The 18,805-nt window shown below is 40.0% G+C and overlaps 1 long non-coding RNA gene across 1 annotated transcript; it reads right to left on the bottom strand.

Annotated features, from left to right (window-relative positions):
* Positions 1 to 2,012: 2,012 nt before the first annotated feature.
* LOC144608988 (uncharacterized) lies at positions 2,013 to 3,117 on the bottom strand. Its single transcript, XR_013549265.1, has 3 exons — positions 3,079 to 3,117; positions 2,289 to 2,313; positions 2,013 to 2,043 (listed from the first exon to the last, which is right to left on the bottom strand). It is a non-coding gene; the product is annotated as an uncharacterized LOC144608988 (long non-coding RNA).
* Between the last annotated feature and the right edge of the window lie 15,688 nt (positions 3,118 to 18,805).

The following is an 18,805-nucleotide window of genomic DNA, read 5'->3' as shown; positions in this document are numbered from 1 at the left end:
AGATATATTAATGTCCATTATATTTTGTGATAGAGTTACAAGCACATAATATGTCATTTCCGGAGTTAAAATATATTAACAGCACATTTGTATTTATTAAAAAATCCTATCATTTGCCAGACCTTCTACAGAGCAACTATCACGTTTCTTAATCTGTGGTTAATCATGATGAGAAGGCAGCTTACCAAAGGGGTGGATGTTTTGGTGGTTCTAAAACTTTGGTGTCATGATCAATTGATGATATCATTGTTTCAAAGTCCGCTTCAGGACTAACATCAAGGAGTTGTAGTATGGCACTCATTCTGAGTGTACGATTTCTGTAGAAATGATAGAGATTTATTTCAATCCAGAGTTCTTCAATTAAGGTGTCTGTAAAATATGTACTCCAAATCACTGTAAGGATGAAAATCAAGCAGGACAATATTATAAATTATTAATATTTTTATCTAAAATATGAATAGAGGAATTGGCTATAGAAGGCTACATAGCAAGAAAGCTAGGAACATAAAAGTTTATTTTAGAAGTGTCAAAACTCTCTTCGATCTTTTGGGACATTAACATGGCATTAACTCAGCAGGTCAGGCAGCATCTCTGGAAAACAAGAATAGGTGACGTTTCAGGTTGGGACCCTTCTTCTGAAATGCTGGAATAACTCAGTGGGTCAGGCAGCATCAATCGAGAACATGTACAGGTGACATTTCGGGTTGGGACCCTTCTTCATAAGGTTGTCATTTTTAAAGTGCCTTCAGGAATTCCCAACATGCTTTCCATCCAATTAAGAATGGAAGAACATAAATAGCAGCAGTGTTTTTACAAAGTCCTCTTTAGTGACCTTATCTGTGTAGCTACCAAACTCACTAATATCAAAAATATTTCTGATCCTACTTCTAGGATTTCTGTTTTATATCATCTCCTGGAACTCTGATGATATAAGAATATCCAGGAACATTTCCATTCATTCTATGTACAAGATTTTTGACTGAGATTTAGTCATAGAGTGATATTTCTTGCTTTTCCCAAGCTCATTTAGTATTCACCACATCTACAGTCTGCCGTCACAAATATTCTACCTTGAGAATCCTGTTCTCTATTACTTTACATGTGACAGTACATTGCTACTCACTCGAGCAGCAATTCCAAACTCGCTGAAAATGAAGTGTCTTCAAGTTCTTTGGTGTTACTATTCAGTAAGACTAGGGACAAGAATTGATCAACCATCAAAAAAACATTCTTTACTGAAGGTGATGAACTGTTATCTAACAGCAGTGGCTGAAACTTTAAGGTATATCCACATTCATACTCATAAGTTCTACATATCTGAATTATGGCTACTGTTGTATTTTGGGAAACAAACTTTTAATCTGTACTCAGCAAGATCACATGTAGCCAATTATAATGACCGAGTAATCTGTTTTAATGATGGTGTTTGATGGCAGCACACTGGGGAGAACTCATCTGCTCTTCTTTTAAATAGTGCTTTTATACCTTTAATGGTCATCTGACCACACAGGTATGCTCCCATTAATGTCTCACCCAGAATTCTGCACCTCCAGCAGCGCCACAGTTTAAGTCAAGCTGGTCGAATGTGACAAGAACCAATAACCTTCAACATTGTTACTCGATAGAGTACCTCCAAGCCATAAATTTTATTGTGTTTTTTAAAAACATTTTCTTGATGGTATCTGCTATTTCCTGTTAAAAGTGCACAAAACCCTTTCAAATACTGTTAAGTTAGTTGTGAATGAGCATAGGGTATAGTTGATCTCTGGTTGAATATCTTCTACCAAATTAAAGTTTCTACAATAAAAATAAAACCATTGTTTAGTCATAACTACTAGAACAGAATTCAATAAAGCGTTGTTTGATATTATGCTTAAATGGGGTTTCAAATTTGAAAATTAGTAGTAGTGCATTTGTGGTTATGTGCATTGTACTTACTCCCTCCTCATCAACAACCTTCTCTGTGTCGCTTTGGCCATACTTTTCTGTAAATTTTTGAATGTCTCTTTCAACGTTCTGATTGTGTCTTTGCTCTCCTTTAATCTAAATTAAAAAAACAAATTCACTAATAAAGATTTGCTTGCACACGTTCCACTCCACTATGCTTTCTAGACGCTGTTTTCTCCTAAAGAAATAACCAAAACTGTGGTAAGCTTCCAAGATAACAGAAGCTTTCTGAAATCGGCTTGTTCTTCCAAACAGGACTTCTAAGGCCTTCTTCATCTCAGTGTATTTAGAAAATATTTTAGATATAAAACTGCCAAACCAAGAAACAAATGAACACTCACCTTTGACGAAAGCGTCGTTCTGTAGCTAAATTAGAAAGAAAATAAAATTCAAATTAATATTAAAAATTGAAATGAAAATAAAAATAACTGCTACTCTGCACAGTAAATAATCAGCCTTATTTTGAAAATCACGAAGCCGGTCCTCCAAATCTTAAATAAATAATGGAGTCATTATTTTTTTTACTCTGTAATTAAAACACATTCTGGACTTTTCTGATAGTTTTCTAGGAGGTATTATTAATATTGTTAACAGCAAGAATACAAAAACATAAATGTGTTAGAATATATGTCACCTGGTTGAATATGGCGTGCATTAAAAATGTCAACACCTATAAAAGCATGCATTAAAATGTCAATACACAAGAGAACTATGCCAGTTTGTCTTGGAGCATTTGGTGTGTGTAATATGTCCTGATATGTTCTTCAACCATGTGTGATTTAAAGACACTATGTATTTGTTTCTCCCATTTGGGCACATTAACTGCGAGTAATTTCTTGAGTTCCATGTCCCAACTGAAACTAATCAGAGTTGACAAAGATGTTTTCTCCCACTTTTTTAGTACTAAAAGTCATTATAATACCGTTGGGCCAAAAGTACAGTAAAATGTCTGTATGATGCCAAAGGACCTTGTCTCGTTGATGGAAGAAGCTTAATGATCTCACAAAATCAGTGGAAATAGCAACAAATACCATCTTCAAACATAGAACAAAGTACTGCACAACACAAGAACAGGTACTTCGGCATACGATGTCTGTGCCGAACGTGATGCCAAGACCACCTATAATCTACCTGCACATAATCCATATTCCACCATTCCCTGCATATCCATATATCAATCCAAAGTCTCTTAGATGCTACTATTACAGCATACTCTACTACCACACTCAGGCACCCACCATCCTCTGTATAAAAAAAAAGGTGCCTCACATATCTTATAATTTTTGCCTCTCACATTAAGGCAATGCCGTCTAGTATTTCATTTTTCTACCCCCTCCCCCTCTCTCTCTCTCTCTCTCTCTCTCTCTCTCTCTCTCTCTCTCTCTCTCTCTCTCTCTCTCTCTCTCTCTCTCTCTCTCTCTCTCTCTCTCTCTCTCTCCTCCCTCTCTCGCTCTTCCACCCCTCTCTCTCCCCCTCCCTCCTCTCTCTCTCCCAGCCTCTTTCTCTCCTCCCCTCTCTCTCGCGCTCTTCCACCTCTCTCTCTCCCCCCTCCCTCCCCTCTCTCTCCCAGCCTCTCTCTCTCTCACTCTCCCAGCCTCTCTCTCTCTCTCTCTCTCCCAGTCTCTCCCAGCCTCTCTCTCTCCCTCTCTCCCTCTCTCCCCCCCCCCCCCCCCTCTGCAACCTCCGGCATTCCAGAGAAAACAATCAAATGCTGTCCAATCACTCCTTGTATCCCCTAATCCAGGCATCATTCTGGATTCTGGATATAACTCCTCTAAGCCTTTTCCAAAGCCTCCATGTCCTTCCTTTTATGGAATGACCAGAACTGCACACAATACTCCAAAAGCGGCTTAACCAATGTCCTATAAAGCTGTATCATAACTACCTGACTGTTATACTCAATCCCCTGACTCATTTGCTATGAAAGCAAGCCTGCCATATGCCTTCTTTACTGCAAATGCTACTTTGTATGAATCTTCTATCCTCATTTAAGAAGAAAGAGATCATATCACTGCCACAATCACGAAAATATTTGTGTTCTCCACTAAATCTCCCCACACAATCAAATGTGAGATACCCTCACCAGAAATAGTCAAATAAAGTGATCATTGCCAACCACTATAACAGAATTATCTTGAAAATCACAATTGATCAGAAAGTAATCTAAATGTGATATCTAAGAGCAGCTGTCATCTGGAATGTTGACTGAAGGCCACATAACATCTTCACTTAGAAAAAATAACTTTATTCATTCTTTGCTCACTTATTCATTAGTTAGAGCAGCAAATATAAAATCATAGAATGATCACAGTACTGCAGAGGTCATTCAACCCATTGTTCTCAAGCTAGAAAATTTTACATTGACAGGAGCATGTTTTGAAATGCAATGTTTATGGAGATAGCATTGTCGATGGACATGAGATCAGCACAGAACCTGGAAGGCCAATAACATATATTTTTAAAACTGGACAATCTGTTTAAATGAGGACAAATGAAATGACTTTTTAAAGGTTTAGATGGTGAATTGCAATGACTAACTAGTGTTCCAGGTGTGCAAGATCCAGTAAGTTCGGGATAGCAAGCACTTAAGGACATTTTCAAAACATAATTATGCTTCACCGAGCGGTAATTTTAAAAACTATTCTACTTACTGTTCCTAGCCTCTATCAGTGCGAGCCATGGAGGAAGTTCAAACACTGCCATCTCTTTTTCAGTTAATTCATTTTTCAGTGTTTCTTTGGCAGAGCTGAAAAGATAATCAAAAAATACACTTGGAGCTTAATAGAGAAGTGCAAGGTTTTTGGGAAGTCTAACTAGGGCAGGACCTACACAGTGAATAGAAGGGCTCTGGGAACTGTTGTAGAGCAGAGGGATCTAGGAGTGCAGGAACATAGTTCCTTGAAAGTGACATCACAGGTAGATAGGCTGGTCAAGAGGGCTTTCAGCACATTGATCTTCATCAGTCAGTATTGAGTATAAAAGTTGGAAGGTCATGTTGAAGTGGTACAGGACATTAGTGAGGCCATAATTGTAGTATTGTGTTCAGCTTTGTTTTCCTTGTTACATAGAAAATAGGTGCAGGCGGAGGCCATTTGGCCCTTCGAGCCAGCACCGCCATTTATGTAATCTTGGCTGATCATCCACGATCAGTAACCTGTGCCTACCTTCTCCCCATATCCCTTGATTCCACTAGCCCCTAGAGCTCTATCTAACTCTCTTTTAAATTTATAGGAAGATTTATAGAATTTAAATTTAAATTGTAAAAGTAAGAATATTGTTAAGCTGGAAAAGGTACAGAAAAGATTTACAAGGATGTTGCCAGGATTCGAGGGCCTGAGATATGGGAAGACGTTGAGCAGGCTGGGACTTTATTCCTTGGATCGCAGGAGGACGAGGGGTGATCTTATAGTGTATAATCCTCATGAGAGAATTAGATAGGATAAATGCGCAGTCTTTTACCTAGAGTAGGGTTACACAAAGGGTGGTAGGTGTATGGAACCAGAGGTATATACTTGCCAGAGGAGGTAGTTGAGGCTGATACTATCACAACATTTAAAAAACATTTGGACAGGTACATGGATAGGATAGGTTTTCAAGGGATATAGGCCAAACACAGGCAGATGGGACTACTATAGATGAGACAAGTTGGTCAGCATGGGCAAGTTGGGCAAAAGGGCCTGTTTCCATGCAGTACGGCCTTATGATTCTATGCACATCAACAGGTATTTGCACTGTAAATGACCAATATTTGTTTATAAGATATTTATTTTTAATTTTGTACATTAATGGTTGATCTTGCAAATGCATACTCTATCAAACCCATTAAAAAACTATTTTTCAAAATTCTGAGTAAGAATCTTGTGCTTTTCTTTTTTTTTAGCAAGACATTCACTGAGGAGGTGATTTCATAAAAGTACCCTGCCATTCACATTTTCAATGAGTAGTGCCTCTTCACAATTATTATTTGAATATTCAGGCATTCAGTGGCTACTTGAAAGGTGTAATTATGAGCTTGATTGTCTTTTTTCTGGCAAGGTAGAATTTCGATCTACCTGCAAGAACACCAAACCATTGTCCGCACTTGGCATACAGAGTTAATCATGTACACAAATTAATGGGTTGTGACTAAAGCTTGGGTAGAAGTGGAAGTTACATCAAGGCATGGAAAGAGGCAGAGGTCAGAGAAGAGCAAGGCAATTACATTAAAGTAAATCTGTCTGAGATAGGTTCACATTGCGAATTCTGAACTTGCTCAGGCACGTCCTTTGGGCTCCTTGAAGTAATGTTGAAGCCAACCTCAAAAATGATGTGAAGATATGTTTCAATATGGGTGAAACTGCAAATAGTGTAGCATGCATGATTGAAAATTATTGAAATGGCATTCAGGTCTTGTTGCATGCCAATAGACGGTAGAGAACAAGCCCCAACCAGCATCTAATAAAAAGGAACTGCGGATGCTAGTTTATACCAAAGATAGACACAAGATGCTGGAGTAACTCAGCAGGTCAGGCAACATCTCTGGAGAAAATGGGTATATATGAAAACAGAGACTTGGAAGTCACAAGATAAACCAGAATGTTGCGACTCTGTGTGCTGTTCCAGAAGAGGATCTACTAGGATACTTGTGTACAATATCATTTGACGGGATATGTCAGTGTTAGTGGAGTTATTGGAGAAGATTCTTTGATTTAGGATTTACTCCCATTTGGAAAAGAATGCTTTAATTGGGGACAGTCAGCATGGCTTTGTACATGGCAGGTTGTGTCTTATTAATTTGATCGAGTTTTTGGAGATGTCAAAGGTGGTTAATGATTGTAGGACAGTAAATATTGTCGACATGGATTTCAGTAAGGAATTTGATAAAATCCCCCATGGTAGGCTGATGCAGAAGATTAAGATGCAGGGAATTAACAGTGACTTGGTCGAATTAATTCAGCACTGGCTTACTGTTAGAAGACAGTATTGTACCGATGCCAAAGAATGCCTCTCCAGCTTGTTTGAATGACTACCGACCGGTGGCCCTCACCTCGGTTGTCATGAAATGCTTCGAGAGACTAATCAAGAACCACATCTGTGCCCTCCTTCCTCGCAACATGGACCCACTACAGTTCGCATACCGTCCGAACAGATCCACGGATGATGCGGTCTCCCAGGTTCTGCACGGACCTCTGTTGTTTGTGATATAGATAAATGACTTGGACATAAATGTGGATGGTTAGTTAGCAAATTTGCAGATTGTTGAAGTCATGGACTATGAGGAAGGCTGTCAAAGTATAGAGTGGGATATAGAACAGCTACAGAAATAGGTGGAGAAAGAGCAGATGGAGTTTAATCCGAGCAAGGATGAGGTGTTGCATTTTGAGAGAAACTTTACCCTCTACGTTACAGGAAAATATACAATTAATGGCATGACTGTTAACGGCATTGATGTAAAGAGGCATCTTGGGGTCTAAGTTCATAACTCCCTGAAAATGTCAACATAAGTAGTTATGAATGAATGAATAAGTTTATTGGCCATGTATGTACACATACAAGGAATGTGCCTTGGTGCTCCGCTCGCAAGTAACAACACGAACATACAATAAACAATTAAGAATTAGGAATAAAACATTAAAACATTCAGAATACAACATTACAGTTTAAACATGTGAGTGAAATAAACCAGAGCAAAAAGAAACTACAGACTTTTGGTTATTGAGTAGAGCTACTACTCGCGGAAAATAGCTGTTTTTATGTCTGGCTGTGGCAGCATTGACAGTCCAGAGTCGCCTTCCAGAGGGAAGTGCTTCAAAGAGTTTGTGGCCAGGGTGAGAGGGGTCAGAGATGATCTTGCCCGTTCGCTTCCTGGCCCTTGCAGTGTACAGTTTGTCAATGGGGGGAAGGTTGCAGCCAACAATCTTTTCAGCTGATCGAACAATTCGTTGCAGCCTCCGGATGTCGGGCTTGGTGGCTGAGCCAAACCAGACCATGATGGAGAAGGTGAGGACAAACTCTATGATGGCAGTATAGAATTGGACCATCATTGCCTGTGGCAGATTGTGTTTCTTCAGCTGCCTCAGGAAGTACATCCTCTGTTGGGCCTTTTTGACTGTGGAGTTGATGGTGGTCCCCCATTTAAGGTCCATGGAGATGATGGTTCCAAGGAACTTAAATGACTCCACAGGTGTGACTGGAGGAAAATAACTGCAGATGCGGGTACAAATCGAAGGTATCACAAAATGCTGGAGTAACTCAGCGGGTCAGGCAGCATCTCTGGAGAGAAGGAATGGGTGAGACCCTTGGGTCTCGACCCGAAACGTCACCCATTCCTTCTCTCCAGAGATGCTGCCTGACCCGCTGAGTTACTCCAGCATTTTGTGATACCACAGATGTGACTGTGGTGTTGCTGATGGTGAGTGGGGGGGGGGGGGGGGGGGGAGGGGAGGGGGAGCTCTCCTAAAGTCAACAATCAGTTCCACTGTCTTAAGAGCATTGAGCTCCAGGTTGTTATGAAGGCTCCAGGATGCCAGCTGTGTCACTTCCTGTCTGTAGGCAGATTACTCTCCATCCTAGATCAGTACCCCGTTCCACAATCAGTACCACAATCAGTACCCCGTTCCTGCCTTCTCCCCATATCCCTTGACTGCTATCATTAAGAGCTCTATCTAACTCTCTCTTGAAAGCATCCAGAGATGTTAGCCACCATCGGTCGTGGCACTGAGTGTAACAGTCAGGAAGTCATTATCCATGTTCAGGCTTAATGGTTATCATTTCTGGGCAGCTCTATGGACATTATCTACAAACATAGAATTGTCTTACGCCAGTGCTTTTGTTGGTATCGGACATGTTTCTAAATAAAAACAAATCTTAGAATTAGTGTTGTATTTTATTACTATTTGAGTACAAATAAAATATTTAAACCATTTTATTCCAATTGTGAATGTAAATAAGAAATGTAAACCATTTTTTTCTGATTTGAGTATAAATCAAAAAAATAATCTGACCTGATTTGCACCTTATTTTTGACCTGCTATTCCATGCATAAACTACCAGTTGCATAAATTCCCATTGAGGGCCATCATTTCAATAGCTCTGCCATGCAGCAGGTTGCATTTTCATGTTTGCAATTCTTGCGGAAATTTGGAAATAGTGTGCTGTAACTTGCTTATTGTGAGTGTAAGGAAATTGGACTCATTAATGTCATCAGTAACTAGTAGAAGGCCGATACCCAGAATTATTTTAGCAGTTGTTTCAGTGTAAGATATAATCACTAGGTTTGTATCCTACACACGAGGGACAATTTTATCAAAGCTAATTAACCTACAACCCTATAGATCGTTGGTGTGGGGGAGATACCGGAAAAACCCACGTGGTCACAGCACCCATAGTCAGGATCAAACCCTGGTCTCTGGCACTGTTAGGCAGCAATTCAACCACTGTGCCACTGTGCCACTGTGCCGCCTTTATGGAGATGTATAAAATCATGAGGGAATAGATATGGTGAGTGCATAGAAATCTTTTACCTAGGGGACGACAAGATTTAATAGGAACCTGAGGAGCAACTATTTCACTCAGTGATGGGTATATGGAACAAGCTGCCAGAGGAGGTAGTGGAGGCAGGTACTATAACAGCATTTAAAAGACACTTGCACAGGTACATGGATAGGAAAGGTAGAGGGATATGAGTCAAATGTTGACAAATGGGACTTAACTTAGATGGGGCATCTTCAACGAAGATGCCGAAGGGCCTAGTTCCATTCTGTATTAATCTAAAACTATCCATATACCTGTCCAGGTGTCTTTCAAATTTCATATTTGTAACTGTCTCTCGTACTTCCTCTGGCAGCTTCTTCTATTAATTCACCCTCTGTGTGAAAAGCTGGCCTCTGTTTTTTTTTTAAACCTTTGCCTTTTCACCTTAAACATGCCATCAATGTTGGACTCCACTGCCCTAGGGAAAAGACTGTGGCTATTCACCTTATCCACACTCATCCCCAGGGCCTGATGGTCTGCATCCCAGAGTACTTAAGGAGGTGGCTCTAGAAATAGTGGAAGCATTGGAGATCATTTTTCAATGTTCTATAGATTCAGGATCAGTTCCTGTGGATTGGAGGATAGCAAATGTTATCCCACTTTTTAAGAAAGGAGGGAGAGAGAAAACGGGTAATTATAGACCAGTTAGTCTGACATCAGTGGTGGGGAAGATGCTGGAGTCAATTATAAAAGACGAAATTGCAGAGCATTTGGATAGCAGTAACGGGATCATTCCGAGTCAGCATGGATTTACGAAGGGGAAATCATGCTTGACAAATCTACTGGAATTTTTTGAGGATGTAACTAGGAAAATTGACAAGGGAGAGTCAGTGGATGTGGTGTACCTCGACTTTCAGAAAGCCTTCGACAAGGTCCCACATAGGAGATTAGTGGGCAAAATTAGGGCACATGGTATTGGGGGTAGGGTACTGACATGGATAGAAAATTGGTTGACAGACAGAAAGCAAAGAGTGGGGATAAATGGGTCCCTTTCGGAATGGCAGGCAGTGACCAGTGGGGTACCGCAAGGTTCGGTGCTGGGACCCCAGCTATTTACGATATACATTAATGACTTAGACGAAGGGATTAAAAGTACCATTAGCAAATTTGCAGATGATACTAAGTTGGGGGGTAGTGTGAATTGTGAGGAAGATGCAATAAGGCTGCAGGGTGACTTGGACAGGTTGTGTGAGTGGGCGGATACATGGCAGATGCAGTTTAATGTAGATAAGTGTGAGGTTATTCACTTTGGAAGCAAGAATAGAAAGGCAGATTATTATTTGAATGGTGTCAAGTTAGGAGGAGGGGAAGTTCAACGAGATCTGGGTGTCCTAGTGCATCAGTCAATGAAAGGAAGCATGCAGGTACAGCAGGCAGTGAAGAAAGCCAATGGAATGTTGGCCTTCGTAACAAGAGGAGTTGAGTATAGGAGCAAAGAGGTCCTTCTACAGTTGTACCGGGCCCTGGTGAGACCGCACCTGGAGTACTGTGTGCAGTTTTGGTCTCCAAATTTGAGGAAGGATGTTCTTGCTATGGAGGGCGTGCAGCGTAGGTTCACTAGGTTAATTCCCGGAATGGCGGGACTGTCGTATGTTGAAAGGCTGGAGCGATTGGGCTTGTATACACTGGAATTTAGAAGGATGAGGGGGGATCTTATTGAAACATATAAGATAATTAGGGGATTGGACACATTAGAGGCAGTTAACATGTTCCCAATGTTGGGGGAGTCCAGAACAAGGGGCCACAGTTTAAGAATAAGGGGTAGGCCATTTAGAACGGAGATGAGGAAGAACTTTTTCAGTCAGAGGGTGGTGAAGGTGTGGAATTCTCTGCCTCAGAAGGCAGTGGAGGCCAGTTCGTTGGATGCTTTCAAGAGAGAGCTGGATAGAGCTCTTAAGGATAGCGGAGTTAGGGGGTATGGGGAGAAGGCAGGAACGGGGTACTGATTGAGAGTGATCAGCCATGATCGCATTGAATGGCGGTGCTGGCTCGAAGGGCTGAATGGCCTACTCCTGCACCTATTGTCTATTGTCTATTGTCTATAATTATCTTACAAATCTTTATAAAGTCAGCCCTCAGCCTCTTACACTCTTGGTCTAACCTGGCTTTTGTGCTCTTAAAACCAAATATGTGTGTACATATAATGACTATGAAAAAGTACAATATTACAGGTGTGGAATATGGTGATAATTAAAGTTATTTAGTTTTAATTGGCTCTAGCTATTTAGCGGAAGTTATTACACTTTATTAACTATTTGGCATCTGAAATGTTGCAAGCTTATGAAAAGCATAACATACTTCTCAGTCTCTTTAATCCCCTCTCTATACATTCACACTCAGACACAGAACAAAGTCAACAGCTTTTTCGTATGCCTTTCCTACTATAAACACAATGGATAGTTTCACTATCAATGGAAATAGACATGTAATAAATGCGAATTAACAGTATGTGCACATTTAAATCAAAATAAAGATCAACTTCTACAGGAAAAACACAAATTGCATTACGAAAGCTTAAAACTCTTTTGAATCAATACTCATTTTTTAAATGTGGTCTTTTATTTTACAGTTAATTTCTCATCTATATACCTAAGTCATTTGGTGAGTTCTCATCATAGACAAAGGTTTTCCATAAAAGGTCCGGGGTCCTCGATTCTCTGGGTTCCATTGTCATAAATTGATAACATTTGGTCGTCTTTTGTTGCTGAATCCTAAAGTAGTATTTAACGATGTATTAGTATTGAACATTGAAACTTCAATGTACTTATAGAACACTGTGAGTTCTAGATTTGGGAGCAGTAAACAGAATTGTTTGAAATATATAAACTTCAATCACTCAAATTTTGAATCATCTTACCACAACCAGAGAGCAGTGCTGAACTACTATCTTCCTCATTGGCGACCCTCGGACTATCCTTGATTGGACTTAGCTGGCTTTACCTTGCACTATTCCCTTATCATGTATCTATACACTGTAAATGGCTCAAATGTAATCATGTTTTGTCTTTTTGCTGACTGGTTAGCATGCAACAAGAGCTTTTCATGGTACCTTGATACACATGACAATGAACTAAATTGAAATGAATAAAATCAATTTAAAACTATTTGATTATATTTCTGGCCACAACATATCTTAACAACACGTCCAACTATAGATTTAATTCATTCAAAGTTTACCATTTCATCTTGATATCCAAAACCGCATTTCCGAAAACACTGAAGCCATTACTTGACTCTCTAAATAGTAATTTTCTTCTGGAGAAGGAAATGTTTTAGGAAATCCAGTATAGTATTTATACTATAATACTCATCCGATATGAGATTCATGAGATTATGATTAGAAACAAGCATAGAAAATGTTTCCTGGAGATTGTTTTATTTTTGGTCGGGTACCACGCTAGCTGGTGTCATTCAAGCACTGCATACTGCTAATTACATTCCCTTAGAATGTATTCTATAATATTGAATAATGACATACATGTGAAAAATACATTTTTCATCAATGCTGTATTGAGTGAGCATGTGCATGAGAAAAGACTGCAATGTTAACACACATATAAGATGGGATAATGTTTACATTTTAATATAGATGCGCAGAATACACACATGGGAAAACAGAAAGTTCATTCCTGCATGACTTCCTATATTTTGAATAGTGTATGCAAGTCCGTTAAAAGTGACATTCTTTGGCACAGGCACCAAGTGGTTACAGATGGTGAGTAACTAGTTGATGTTATTTTATACATATGATCGCACATAACAAAAGAAAAACATATAAGCAGTGACCTCTGCACATATTATAATTTTATTTTCCCTTCAGTTTTCCTCACAGTACCACACCCTTCCTTTCTGCCCCAACATATGTTGTGTGACTGGTTGCAGTCGAGTAGGCGCTAATACATCCTGGAGAATGATTTTGAGCAGCTTTGGGCCTAAATGTACTGCTTTGATTTCTGTAACCTCACCATGAACAGCAGCGGTGTGGGGTAGGACCTTCCTTAAAGGAGGTTCAGTGCACTGATACTTCATAAAACTACAAAATGATCCCAGGAACTAGTGGGTTAACATATGATGAGCGTTTGACGGCATTGGGCCTGGAGTTTAGAAGAATGAGGGGGGTGGGGGGGGACCTAAATTGAAACGTACCGAATAATGAAAATCTTGGATAGAGTGGATGTGATGTTTCCACGTGGGAGAGTCCAGAACTAGAGGTCATAGCCTCAGAATTAAAGAACGTTCCTTTAGGAAGATGAGGAGGAACGTCTTTAGTCAGAGGGTGGTGAATCTGCGGAATTCTTTGCCACAGAAGGCTGTGGAGGCCAAGTCAATCAAGTCAGCACATCCTTCCTCACATATGGTGCCCAAAATTGCTCCCAATATTCCAAATTGCGTTTGCTTTCTTTACTAATGATTCGACTTGCAGATTAACTTTTTGGGAACCTGCACCAGCACTCCCAAGTCCCTTTGCACCTCTGATTTCTGGATTCTCTCCCCAGTTAGAAATTATTCTGCGCCTTTATTCCTACTACCAAAATGCATGACTCCACACTTTGCGACACTATATTCCATCTGCCACTTCTCTGCCCACTCACCCAACCTATCCAAGTCTTTCTGCAGAGTCCCTGCTTTCTCTACACTACCTGCCCCTCCACCTATTATCGTATAATCCGCAAACTTGACCACAAAACCTTCAATCCCTCATCCAAATCATTAATATACAACGTGAGGAGCAGCGGCCTCAGCACCGAGCCCTGCGGAACTCTGCTAGTCACTGGCAGCCAAACAGAAAAAAAAACCTTTATTGCCATTCTTTGCCTTGTGTCATCCAGCCAACCTGATATCCATGCCAGGATCTGCCCTTTGATACTGTGGGCTCTCATCTTCCTTAGCAGCCTCCCGTGTGGCACCTTATCAAAGGCTTTCTGAAAATCTAGGTAGACAAATCTATTGCATCTCATTTGTCTGTCCTGCTATTTACTTCTTCAAAGAATTCCAGCAAATTTGTCAGACAAGACCTCCCCTTCACAAAGCCATGCTGACTTCAGCCTATTTTATTGTGAACTTCTAAGTACTTCATACCCTCATCCTTTATAATGGACTCTAAAATTTTACCAACCACCGAAGTTAGGCCTATAGTTCCCACTATTCTGCTTTGCTCCCTTCTTGTGCAGCAGGGTAATATTGGCAATTTTTCAATCATTTGGAACCACTCCTGACTCTAATGATTCTTGAAATATCACTATCAATGCCTACACAATCTCTAAAGCTACCTATTTCAGAATCCTAGAGTGACAACCACCTTCAGCCCTTTCAGTTTCCCAAGAACTTTCTCCCTAGTAATAGCCACTCCACTAACTTCCACCCCCTGACTCTCTTGAATTTCAGGCACTTTGCTGGTGTCTTCCACTGTGAAGACTGATGCAAACGTTATTCAACTCCTCTGCATTTCTTTATTCCCCATTATCACTTCTCCTGCATTATTTTCCAGTGGTCCAACGTCCACCCTTGCCTCTTTCTTACTTTTTATATAACTGAAGAAACTCTTGCTATCCTCTTTTATATTATTAGCTAGCTTACCTTTGTATTTCATCTCTTCTCCACGTACTGTCTGTTTAGTTACCTTTTGTTGTTCTTTAAAAGCATCCCAGTCCCCTGGCTTCCCACAAATCTTTGCAAAGTTATATGCCTTCTCTTTTAGTTTTATACTGTCCTTGACTTTTTTTGTAAGCCTCTTTCTCTCCCTGGAATCTTTTTTTCTCTTTGGAATGAAAAGGTCTTGCATCTTCCGAATTATTCCCAGAAATTCCTGCCATTGCTGTTTCACCGTCATCCTTGCCAGGGTCCCTTTCCAGTCAACTTTTGCCAGCTCCTCCCTCATGCCTCTGTAGTCCCCTTTGCTCTCTCCTCTTGCATATTGAGCAGATATATAACGACTGGTCCCTTTCAATATATTTTCAAACTTCCCAGCACCTCTACTACAATAACAGCATCTCCAATCTGAGTGTAAGGAGTTAAGCTGAGTTTTAATTAATTTAGAATTTAGAATGTTAGAAACATTGTGAAATAGTCAGGTAATACTTTTACAATCCTGACAGTATTAGTCACCTGCTAAAGTTCTTTCAACATTATAGACAATAGACAATAGGTGCAGGAGTAGGCCATTCGGCCCTTCGAGCCAGCACCGCCATTCAATGTGATCGTGGCTGATCATTCTCATAGTAGGGTTTCTTCTGACCATCTAAGATCGTCGAATTTATGCATGGAAGGCAGAGCGTCCTTCAGGAGTCTCACAAAAGATATGGACAATCTTTATTTGAGCAGAAAGCGCAAGCAGCATGTTGCTGATTCAATATTTTGGGTGATAGATATCTTTTCAGTGAGGCTATGCATTTTTGCGTTTCAATAATGTAAGGAATTTTGTATAAATGTTAACTGCCCAATGGGGATTTAACAAGCAGAACGCAGGATTTCTACCCAAAATTCACAATGTGCATTTATTTTAGGGAGGGAACTCACAGGCTATTGTGCTTTCACCTTACCAATAGGCTTCAAATTATCTGAACAATCCTCAATGATACATTTTCACAGGCAATACTGCCAAGCTGAAAATGTGCAATGTATTAACTTAGTGATAAAAGGTATGTCACTTTAGTTGACACTGTCTACCTTCGTAGTTCTGAAACTCCTAAAGGAAATGGATTTTCTCCTTCTTCTGGTTCTTTCAACAGGAACTGTACATACGTGGTAGGTAATGGTATCTGGTTGAGAGAGATATACATATATATATTCATTAATTCTAATTTCTTTAGGAAAAGTTTCTAACCCAAAGGGGGTACATATTGAGGAATATGGTTCAGTATATATCATAAATAAATGCAACATGTAATATCCTGAATGCTGACGAGGCTCCTGAATCATGGAGCAATTGTTTGCATCATACAAGTAAATTCAGTACATCCAGGGCAGTCACAGGGAGAATGTGCATATAAAGATTAAACCCAGGTTACTGTAATTGTGCGCCAGCATCATTTCCTGCTGCACCGCTGTTGATAATGACAATATTGTCACAAATTTCAGCTTTGAATACCTGTATGGCTCTGATGTCCAAACACTGCTTCACATTTAGTTGGACTATGAGTTGGTTATGAAAAATCTGTTAAACTTGATGTGTATTTTAATATAATAGGCATCTCTGTCCTCAGATCCTAGAAATACATTGGAGTTCCACTGTTGAAAGTATTTTACTCCAATATTTATTATTTTTGTAAGTACATATTTTTGAATCCACAATATCAATAGACCTCTGTAACCAATTTAAAAAAAAAACATTTCTTCTTTTCTACAGTTATATTGTTACAATTGAAACTGGGTTGTAACATGCAAATTAAGTGCATGACATAGTTAAGTCATGTGATCTAGATAGTGCTAACAGTTGCAGAATGAGAAGCCTGTAGAACACTGTGCTAGTAAAAGAGAACGACGACACAAAATGCATAGTCTCAAAGCAATGCAAAACTTTAAATGGTGGCAGCGGTTTGCAAGTGCTAAATATGCTTTAATCAGCTACAGGCGACTCAAATGTTCAACAAAAGATTACTTTGTTTTGTCGCTCAATACCAGTGAAAACGAGTGACTAACCATACTGCAAACTTAAATATTTAAAACTGATTTAATCTGCTATTAATTTGTTATGTACAATTGGAATGGCAACGCTGTACTCATCGCAATAGTTATGGCTGCAACAAACATGCCTGTTCTAGCGCCACTAATGGACTGGGAAGCAGCTGATATAATGAATGCCTTCGCCAGATTTAGACAAAAATGTGGACTAATATTCAACAGTGTGTCGAAGAATGTTAGTGACAGTGAAAAAGCTAGCTACCTGCTTTTCTGGTGAAGAGAGAAGGGACTAGAGTTGTACAACATCTGGACATTTGAGCGAGAGGAGGACAGAGAAAAGACAAAAGTTATTTTAGATAAGTTTGAAAGACACCTTGAGTGAGGACCAACCATTGCATACATCGCTACACTTCTCAAGAACTCACTCAGATGTAGCTGTGATGTGATGAATCTGTAGATGACGATCTCACAAAGCTGAAGAACATTGCATCGAAATGTAAGTTCACAGATCCGCAAGAGATAAATGACAGACTGCTTGACCAATTCATATGGGATACATTCCACAGAGGTCCAGAAATCTCTCATTGGAAGGGATGAGCAAAATAATTCTCCAAGATGCCATTGACGTAGCACGAGGACATGGTGCTACAACAGGCAATTGACTCTAATGTGTCTTACAGGCAGGAAAGTGGATGAAGTGAAGGCCTATACACAGTATAGACCCAAACATCCAAGGTTTATAGACAATAGACAATAGACAATAGGTGCATTCGGAGGAGGAGGCCATTCGGCTCTTCGTGCCAGCACCACCATTCAATGTGATCATGGCTGATCATTCTCAATCAGTACTCCGTTCCTGCCTTCTCCCCATACCCCCTGACTCCGCTATCCTTAAGAGCTCTATCTAGCTCTCTCTTGAATGCATTCAGAGAACTGGTCTCCACTGCCTTCTGAGGCAGAGAATTCCACAGATTTACAACTCTCTGACTGAAAAAGTTTTTCCTCATCTCAGTTCTAAATGGCCTATCCCTTATTCTTAAACTGTGGCCCCTTGTTCTGGACTCCCCCAACATTGGGAACATGTTTCCTGCCTCTAACGTGTCCAACCCCTTAATAATCTTATACGTTTCAATAAGATCTCCTCTCATCCTTCTAAATTCCAGTGTATACAAGCCTAGTTTGAGAAGATGTCCCAACTCCTAACCAAAACTGAAAATATGCAGGAGTTGTGGCAGATCACGTGTTCAGTGATAAAACCAACTTCCTAGACTTTTGAACCACTTGTAGGAAGTGTGGAAAACAGAACCACTGGCAGTCAGTCTGCAGAGCTGGATACAAATCACAGCAAATGAAGAAAGAGCAAAATGAGTACTCACAAGAACAATATGAAGAGGAATTCCTTGAGCTAAACATAAGGGTCATTCAAATTCATGACTTGGTTGATAAGTATAAGCATAAAGATATTTTTATAAAAGTCTGCATTCTGAGGAACAATATGAAGATTACCCTGAGATGCAAGGTTGATACCGGTGTACAAAGCATCATCTTGCCTCTCTACATCTTCAGACAGGTGTATCCTGTCAAAGTCGCGTAAGCCATGATGTCTCCCAACAGAAAAACCTATCATGACTGCAAAGGAGCAGTTGGGATAGTGGATGACATCCGAGTCTTTGGACAAGTTGACAAAATCCATGACTACAACCTCCATGAGGCAATGTAGAAAACC

Source organism: Rhinoraja longicauda, chromosome 2 (genome assembly GCF_053455715.1).
Source record: "Rhinoraja longicauda isolate Sanriku21f chromosome 2, sRhiLon1.1, whole genome shotgun sequence".
Taxonomy (NCBI): domain Eukaryota; kingdom Metazoa; phylum Chordata; class Chondrichthyes; order Rajiformes; family Arhynchobatidae; genus Rhinoraja; species Rhinoraja longicauda.
The sequence above is the reverse complement of the archived record's forward strand: the minus strand, read 5'-3'. Positions and strand labels throughout refer to the sequence as shown.